This window comes from Nuphar pumila, chromosome 9 (genome assembly GCF_984573655.1).
Source record: "Nuphar pumila chromosome 9, dmNupPumi1.hap1.1, whole genome shotgun sequence".
Lineage (NCBI taxonomy): Eukaryota > Viridiplantae > Streptophyta > Magnoliopsida > Nymphaeales > Nymphaeaceae > Nuphar > Nuphar pumila.
Window position 1 is genome coordinate 5,737,250 of NC_143257.1, and position 10,310 is coordinate 5,747,559.

The window sequence follows — 10,310 nt, forward strand, 5'->3', positions numbered from 1 at the left end:
AAAAAAATGTGATTTTTGAATGGTTGAATATTTAAGAAGATTACCAGCCATGATTTTAAAGCCTTAAAAAGAACTGGTTCATGCATCAAAATGGGATGATTCAAGACCACTGCATTGTGTATTTTCCATGAAAAAATATGATTTTTGAATGGTTGAATATTTATGAAGATTACTAGCCATGATTTTAAAGCCTCAAACAGTGTTGTGAGAGGCGTACGCCTCAGTACCTGAAGCGTACGCCTCAGAGACGAAGCACACGCTCAAGGTACTGAGGCGTTGGAGTGATGCGCCTAAGGTAAATATAAAAAAAAAATCTGATTATGAGCATTAAACAAAGGTCGTTCTGAACTTCTGATGCAGTCGAATACGCATTAAATTCAATCCATTAACATCCCTACAAAAATGCCACATATTTTTACGATATTTTAGATATACCTCGGATACTTGAGAGTCTCATGTTGTGAGAGGCGTACGCCTCAGTACCTAAGGCGTACGCCTCAGAGGCGAAGCGCAGGCTCAACGCCTCGCTTCGCCTCATCGCATTTAACAACCTTGGCCTCAAAAAACTAGTTTATGCATCAAAATCGGATGATTCAAGTGCTGGTTCATATAAAACCAATAATGTAGATCATATCCGTACGGTGAGATTCACACATTAGTTCTCATATTCTAGTGACTCCATCATATACACATTTTCAAGACTAAGAAATAGTCATCAAAACTGGTGCTGTCAACGGGTCCGGTATCCAACCCATCAAGATGTACCCAAACCTGTTCAGATAATTGGTTGCGGTATTCAAGTTCCGGCTTGGATTTTGTCAGGTCAAAAAAATATCTCAAACCAAAATCCATATAATTTCAGGAGCTTACTTTCTCTAAAAGTTTTATATAAATGCTGGGTTCAAGTTGGATCAAGCCCGATATTTGACAAAGTCATAACCCAATTCTGACTTGCATATTATTTGAGTAGGGTTCAGGTCGACCCAAATCATATTTGGGTCAGCATTTTCTGTCCCCAAACCCAGTAATTCAAGTTTGGGTCAAGTTGGGTACCCGATACAAACCCAATCCATTGACAACCCAATTCAAAATCATAACTAACGAGACAGGTGGAAATACTCATATACGTTCAAAACAAAATAGGATAAGTCCTCTCACTTCTCCGTAGAAGTGGATGCACCCAAACAAACTTTGAAAAGTGGGTGCACCCAAACATACTTTGCATCCACTTATGCAGAAAATGAAAAATGATTGTACTGTATTGGCTAATTTGATGTATTTTTCTAAAAAATATAATTTTTTATATTCTTTTCATATCCAAAATCATAAATATCTGGATTTAAAAAGACTTTTTTACCACATGCAAACTTTCTAGTATATATATATACGAACTTCATCCCAAATATGATTGTTTTTTACAGAACAATCTTTATTATCAAATCTTTATCTTTCCGATTCGACGTCAAAAGCTTGTGTTTTTTCAGTTGATGAAAAGTTGAGACATAAACTTATAACTTTCATGTTTTTAGACAGAACTGAAAACCCCTCTAAGGTTTCGTTTCTCAGTTTAAAAAAAGAAATACAAACATGCTTTGTAAACTGCAATAACCAAATAATATATCTTTAAGAGAATGTTTTGAATCGAAAAATGAAGGATTTCAGAAAAATACAAAAAAGAACAAAGAAATTAGACAAAAACATCTTTTCAACGACACCTGATTCATTGAGAAATGATGAAAGAGCGCTGAGATACATCCTTGACAGTGTTCTTAAAATAAGAGATTAACAAAAGTGGATGGGAGTTTTTCGTCTGTTTTATGTTATTTTCTGGCCACCTGTGTTGAAAATTTAGAAAAACAGAAAAAAAGAAAAAGACAAATTGGGATGTTAACTTTTTACTGCCACCAAGATCACCTTGATCTGATGAGTGGTTGGGAAATTTTTTATCTAAAAGATATATTGTTTCTCTGAAACATGAACAACGAACATAGGCACGGCTAAGGAAGTCCACATCAAATATATGTAAACTTGTGAACCTCATTTTAAGTGAGAGTTTGCAGCACTCGACGAAGCGATATTTCACACGAACTTCGTAAGTTCTGCACATGCAAAAGGTAAAAAGGACATTTGAAAGCTAGTTATTTGTGATTTTGGACATGGAGAGAATATAAAAAATTATAGGGCATTTCAGAAAATGTGTCAAATAAACTGTATAGTATTGTCATTTTTCACAAAAAAATTGTATAAGTTGAGAAATTGTTTTCTGCCCTACTTAGGGCTCCAAATGGATTGAACACAAGCCAATCCCACTCGATCCAAATCTGAATCCAAATTTTGCGTTGATTATTTGAATCTAAGTTTGATTCCTGATAAGATCCGGTGACGTAAGATTGAATCCAAATCCAAATCCAAATCCAAAATATGTATATGATGATTTTGGATTTGGTATAAAAAAGACCCAAATCATGGTTTTTACATGTAAAATGTGCAAACAGATTCTTTAGATCCCAATCCTGACATGTATCCAATATAAATCTGTGACCCAAATCTGACTGCCTTTTGGCTCTTTAATGATCTGTGTCCACAAATAAAGTATTGGATTTGAATTGGTGGTCCTACCAAACCCGATCTCTTTGCACCCCTAGCCCCACTGTACAAATGTCTAGCTTGTCCCACTTTTTTGGGACAACTATGCATCAGGACACCCTCCTTTAAAAGATACTTTTTCGTACATGTGCACTAGAGAATGGATCATAACCTTACGTTGATCCAAGCCGTCCAACTGTTGCATCTGGATGGCTAGTATTAGTCTACATTATAAGTGAGAATACAGACTAATCTTAACCGTCAGTTGGATTGACATATGACAGATCCCATCGAATCCGTTTTGTGTACTCTAGAATAACAAGCCACTCTTTTGAGGTGATGAAGGGGAGAATAGGAAAATTTCATTTCTTGAATAATCAATAAAGTCAAATAAAAGAACAAAGTGGGGGTAAGGCTTCTACTTTTTTCTTTGATATAAAAATCTTCACTCGCCAGGTCATGTTAACTTTATATTTTATATAAAATATATAAATATATGTATATGCTATGCAAATTTTATAATATGTTACCAATATATAATATGCATTATAAGATACTTTTTTATAATATATATTTAATGTATAATTTTATTAATATATGTATAACCATATTTTTATATATAATATACATAATATTTATATTATATTATATTTAATATATATAATTATATACAAAATATATTATAGGCAAACTTGGCTGAGCCATGCTCAAACTCAACATAGTCAACCCATGAGTTGGCCGAGTTTTGCACAAAATGAGTTTGTACTGGTTTTTTTTGCACAAAATGAGTTTTTCCAAATTGAGTTGATGAGTTTTTTTGATAAATGAAGAAAATTTGTCAATTTCTTTTCTGCCAAAAGTACAATCAGTTGACCCATGCCTTGTTCATTAGCAATATACCCCTGGTCCCCCTTGCTCACCAAGAAGTACACCCAACTTCAATCTTGCAAGTTTGCAACAAATGCCGATAACTGCAGGTTTCAAACTCTTGATATCACTTTAACTTGGTGATGTTACAAGTCACTTCTCAGCCTGAGCGGGGTCTTATCATGCTTTTAGGACTTAAACTATCTTAGAAAATGACTTTATCGTATGGTCAAAATGATGTATTTTCTAAAATGCCTCATATTTACCAAATTTGTTGAATGGACAATATGTTCTCAATTTTCTTGTTACTTTTACCCCTCGTAGGTGCAGATTTTTTATTTTTGTACGTCATGATGCTAAAATAATACACTCACATAACTCCTCAACAAAATTGCATCTAAGGTTGTAAAATTTCAAAGAATTTGTGAAATTTGTCACGAGTTTTGCAGTGCACGTTGCAAAAATCATTTCTAATATTGTAGAAGTTCGTATTTTGCAAATTTCACGACAATTATCGCACTAGTATTGTAAATTTCTTTTTTTTGTGAAATTCTCTATGAATAGTATAAAAGCAAGGCTAGGGTTTTAGAGAAACTAGGTTTTTTTGGTATCCAACCAGTGAGAAATTATAGTCATTTTTCATGACTAAGCCGTGATGCTTTATCAATGAAAATTATCGATGCCCAGAAGATCGACGAAAAATCATCGACGGTGAGAAGATCGACGATGCTTCCAGTAAGGGCATCTTATGGTATCAGTGAAATAGGAAATGAAATCTGCAATCAATGTTTGATCACATGGTATGGGTGGGATATGTAGCATTCTTGAGGTCGTCCTGCTTTAACAAAATGTTATAGTTGAATAGATGTATTTTCTCTCTATCAATACAAAGTCGACGTATCTTACACTCAGTGTTTGATCACATGCTATGGGTGAGATACTTTGTTTTCTCTCAATCAAAGACGCAATGAAAACCAACATTCTTGTGAAAGAATAAAGTGAATGCAATGTATGAGTGACTTCATTTTATTAAAAAATTTAATAAATATAATGTATGAGTGACTTTATTTTATGAAAAAATGAATAAATGCAATGTATGAGTGACTTCATTTTGTGAAAAAATGGAATGAATTAAATGTATGAGCGGCTTCATTTTGTACAAAATGAAATGAATGCAATGTATAAGCAACTTCATTTCGTCAAAGTGCATGCTTGGTTTCTCAACCCCATTTTTTGCAGATGGGTGCCCTGTTTTCGCAATCCTTGAATTTTGGCCCCCTCTAACGAATTTTTTGGCAAATTTCCTGCAAAAGAAATTTTGAGATTTCACAAGAAAAAAGACTTTTGCAATACCAACACGATGTGATTAAGAATTTTTGCAATATCGAAGACAAATTTTTTTTATTTAAAAAAATTAAATTAAAATTTGCATATACCTTGCGAAATTCTTTTCTAATTAAAAAAAAATAAACTGAAATTCATATGTATCTTGCGAAATTTGTTCCTAATGCAAAAATTATCAATTAAATAACATGTTCATTCCCTATTATATATACATTATACATAATTGATTCTAATAAATAAATCAATCACCTGTTACATAAACAACACATATCAAACAAAAAACCAATATCAAACAACTTCATTCTCTGCACAATCCATTCTCCTTTTATATAAATAATTCATTATATTCAAAAAAAAAATAATCAAACAATTTCATTCTCTCTCTCTCTCTCTCTCTCTCTCTCTCTCTCTATATATATATATATATATATATATATATATATATATATATATATATACACACAATTCGTTCTCTTCAAAAAACAAAAACCAGACTTTAATTGTCATTGTCGCAAGCTCAATGGTCACCTTCATCCACAAGTGCAAAGTGCATCCTCCAACTTAGACTTTTCATTACCTCAAACTAACACGCAATACAACATTAAATTGAACGAGTACTTGAACAAAAGAAGCACAATATTCAAAAAATATCATATAAACTATAAAAAAGCATGGCATTGACTACTATGTAAATGCATTGTACACGCACGCATTACTTTCTAATCATGTTTTCGCCTATTGTGGCCAAGCTTTGATTCTACCTTGTTCTCATCATCGCTGCTAGCATAAAATTACTTATTGGTTGCATAAAGTAAATCAAAACTCATCATATTTATGATTTTCTTTGCTTCGAAAAATACAACATTCCTATAATCCCAACTTTCAAGATTAACAAAAAAAAATAATACATTCAGTTCAAGCATAAATTAAAAAGAGCTTCAACCTTTACCTAAATTTGTCATCTACATTAGAAGGTTGGGTGTCATACAACATCCTATGATGAAGATTGTTGGCACTAGTTTGTCCAAGTAGTTTCACATTGCTTGCAGTGATCCTCTCATCATTAACTATTGAGAGTAGTGAGATGTTTGTCAAAGGAGTGAGCTCAATAGCTGGTGGCTGAGATAAATGCATATTATTCACAATATTTTCATCATTTCATTCTTGTACATCACTTCCGACCACGTCTTGTGTAGCTTTTCTAGTAACTAAGTAAATGTTGCTCCTATATAAAATTGATTATACATCATCGTCATCCAAAAGATGTATCCGTATATCTTCATCAACTAATTTTGAAGTGCACTTATATCGAATGACCATTAACCCTTCTATATATTCAATTTTCTGAGACATTAATACTACAAATTACTTATAGTTGTTATTTTTAGAGACCATTATAGATCTTTAAATGCATACACCAACCACACTATTTAAAAATATCATTTCAACAGTTATTATAAATGCTTATACCAACCACACAACGTATCACTCAGTTAACAACTCTAAAAACTAATAACTCACAATGAACCACAATACCCCACACAACCAACCCTTAGCCCCAATTAAACAAAGATAAATATTGACAAAACAACCAAATATTGATAAGAACAAACAAAAATAATTAATTATATATGCATTTATATGGGATGAAACCCAAAAAAAATGAAGAAACTAACTGGCAAATCGCTGAGGGATTTTCACCGAAAGGATGGAGGACCACAAGAACGGTAGGTATTGTAAAAATAGGGCATCCGAATGAAAAAATGGGTTGCAAAATGAAACATCATTTATATAGGACAAAATTTTGCAATAAAAAGTAATTTCGTAATACAAGTGCGATTAGAATAAGAGATTTCAGAATATCTGACTTTTGCAAAAATTTTAGAATTTCACAATACTTCATGCGATACTCGTCAATAATTTCACATGTATCAGACTTTCACAAAATTTATAATTTTTGCGTGAAACTCTTGATGAGTTTCATTGTTTAGAATTTTGCATTTTTTTTTTAACTTCACAACCTCAAATGTGATTTTGTTGACAAGTTCTGTAGGTGTATTATTTTAGCATCATGATGTGCGAAAATCGAAAATTCGCACCTGCGAGGGGTAAATCATTCGACAAATTTGGTAATTATGGGCCATTTTAGAAAACACATTAGAAAATGGTAAATACTATGGTTATTTTCTGAACTATCGTGTTAGAACAAACCATAGTTGCCAGAAACAGGTACCCGTATGGGTAGAGGTGCTGGTATGGGTACATGAGGGTTTAAAATGTTTTGTGTGGATTTTTATTTGAAATGCATGTTGATGTGATTCCAAAAATATACCTATATGAGTTTCTAATAAACAATGTTGTAGTTTCTAAAAGAATAGGTATGAATTTCTAAAAGTTGATAAAAATGTATATTTTATAAAGATACCGACAAATTAAAGTAATTAAACATAATGTACAATTCAACATTATTGTATAATAATTATCATATGTAATGCTAATATTTAAAATCTTAATAGAAATAATGACTTTTAAAATGACATTATTGTTTATACGAAGAAATATTAATAGAAACAAACTTGATACTCATTTATAATCAAATAGAAAAGTGTTTCTACATAAGTTGGTACGTGTTTTTTTATAACTGAGATGAGTTTCTTGAACATTTGATACTTCTTTCTATGGCTTCAGAGATGAGTGTATCGAGTACCAATGCAAGTATGGAACAAACTGTAGCACAAGTGCACTTGAGAGGCATAACGTTAGTAGGGGTAGGAGTCGGGCTGCGCCGGCCCATGCCTGTTTAGAGCTCAACCCATCAGGTTTTAAGTGTGGCTCGACCCAGAGATAACCCAGTTCTTAACAGACCCAGGTTTGAAGAGCAACCGGCCAATGTTCAGCGGGTCGGTCCAGCCCGGCCCAAACCTATATGTAGGTTATTTTTTAATGAAGTTCATAAATTAATTCTTATAATACCAAAAGCAATGAGTTAAATGAAAGATTAATGCATCCATCTAATTATCTTTTTATTTTCTATATAATCAATGCAACTAATTAGCTAAATAATAATAGTTATCAAGTTACTATGCAACCAACTACTAAAAAAATTAATTAGGTAGCTCAGGCCCATTGGGTCGGCCATATAGCCCTTGGCCCAACCCAGCCTCAGCCAATTTATATAACAGGCCAAGTTTTGGCCCGGTAGTTAATGGGTCAGGGCTTAAAACCTTGACTTAAACCCGACCATGCTGGGCTAGGACGGCTTGGCCCACTGGGCTGCCCTCCCCATTTCTCACCCCTAAACATCAACTGCGATCATCAAGGCTTAGTCAGGCTAGAAGGGCTGTTTGGATAGAGTTTTTGGGAATTTCCATTCTAGAGCAATCCCAATGTGTTGGAATTGTTCAAAGGAAAACAAAATGTTGCAAGAGGAATGATTCTTCCTGGATATCTATATCAAGATTTTGGGGGTTTATAAGGAAATGATTTGATCAGTTTGCAGAGATCAGGAACTAAGGAATTCATGAACCGACCAATTTCCTTGTGCCAGCATGATGTGTCATCGATGTGGATGCTGATCGGAGAAGGAACTGTTAAGTCCACAATTGTGACAAACAAATAAGATGACAATTAAATGGCATTAATTTCCCGTGATAATTTTAAAGTTTTCATATTTAGTCTGTTATATTGGCAACGTACTATAAATTAATAAGATCCGTGTAAAGAAGAAAAATAAAATAAAATTTTAAACGCCATTTTTATTTTGAGATATTGCCAATAAAAATGTCATGATATTTTTGCAAAAAGTTGCAACATGCTGACATTTCTATAAAATCAGCGGTCCCTTTTGGTCTAGAGCTTTCAAGATTGCATGTGGCAGAAAATCGATTTAGATTCCACAGTAGCACTTGGGATTTTGGGATCAGACCCCTTCTCTCAGGCTTTCCAAACAAGAGCATTTTCATCACCAATGTGTGGGTCCCAGATGATTGGGCCATCCCCTGGGACTTGTGCCTTTACTGACAGCCCATCATCTGACCACACCCATGTATCAATTTCTTGGTAGGCAATATTGCAACATGTCATGTGGGCTGTTACAAGCATGCACTGTCAGAATTTTTCCACTGCTCATGGTTTAAATGGTGGGATTACATATGGTGAATGAGCTAAGGCTTAAACTTCAAACCCAAAACCCTTAGGCAAGATAACGGGACCCTGTTGATTAGTGATAGGTCAGGATTGGATTGGATCTAAGCATTACTGAATCATACTTAATCGGGTTTGACCTAATTGGATTCAGATTTAGTCATTTACACTATATGATAATACCTATGCAGTTCATGTTGTCAATCAATTTATGAGTACTCGCAGAATTATCAGGTATGTAAGAGATACAATGCAGTATGGCATGTTCTTATCATCTTCTAAAACAGAGCTATGTGCTTTTTGTGAAGCTGACTTTAGAGGTTCTACTCGATATAGACTTTTCACTACTAGTTTTTTGTTTTTTTGAGTTCTTTAATCTCATGGAAGAGCAAGAAACAGATTATTGGTTTATCCACAAGCAAAATACAGAGCAATGACTCAAGTCACATTTGAGATAGTTTGGATATGATGGTTATTGAATGAGTTAAAAATTTCTAATGCAGACAAAAACCAATTGTATTGTGACAACACTAATGTTATCCATATTGCAAGAATCCAGAATTTTATGAGCGCCACATTGAAATAGATTGTCACTATTTAAGAAGGGCTTATGAAGATAGAATCATTGCTTTGAATCATGTAAGCTTGAAGAGTAAGATTGCAAATGTGTATACAAAAAGTCTGGCTCCTGCGCATTTCAATACTTTGCTTTTCAAAGTTGGAATGATTCCCTCGTATCACTCCAAGTTTAAAACATATGTAATTTAACTTTTACTTAGTTTATATTCTTTTGTATATAGTCCCATAGGCAAGGGATAAACTTGTAAAATAGCTCCTTAAGTTACTTTTCTTTGTAACCCTTCAGAGAGGTTGACCCATATAAGAGGGCACACTCTCATTCACTCTAACTATGAAGTTTTCTCCTTCCTCCACCCCCCCCCCCTTTTTTTGTGTTCTTCTCTTCTTGGTCTCTTAATGCTTTAATAGATATTTCACATCCAATAGAAGATACTTCAAGGGTAACAGTATTTCCAAACAAAGAAGGTAACTCTTATCTAAAATGCCTATTCTTTTAGTTTCTGTTGCTCAATATATTGCTCATTGATATCCCAAGCTTTTGAAATAGTCAATATTATACCCCATTGCAGGTTCAGTGCAAAATCCAACATATGACAAAGTTCAATGAACAGGATCCACAATCTTATTCACAATAGCAGCCAATGGATCCTTTATTGTTCAAAGAAGTGGAATATCTACCTACAGGTGGCATTGCAGGAGGTGATGTGCATACTAGTTGCAACCACCAACTATAGTTTGACTGCACTGACAAAGCATTACTGGAAATATATGAAAGATCATTCAAACATTGT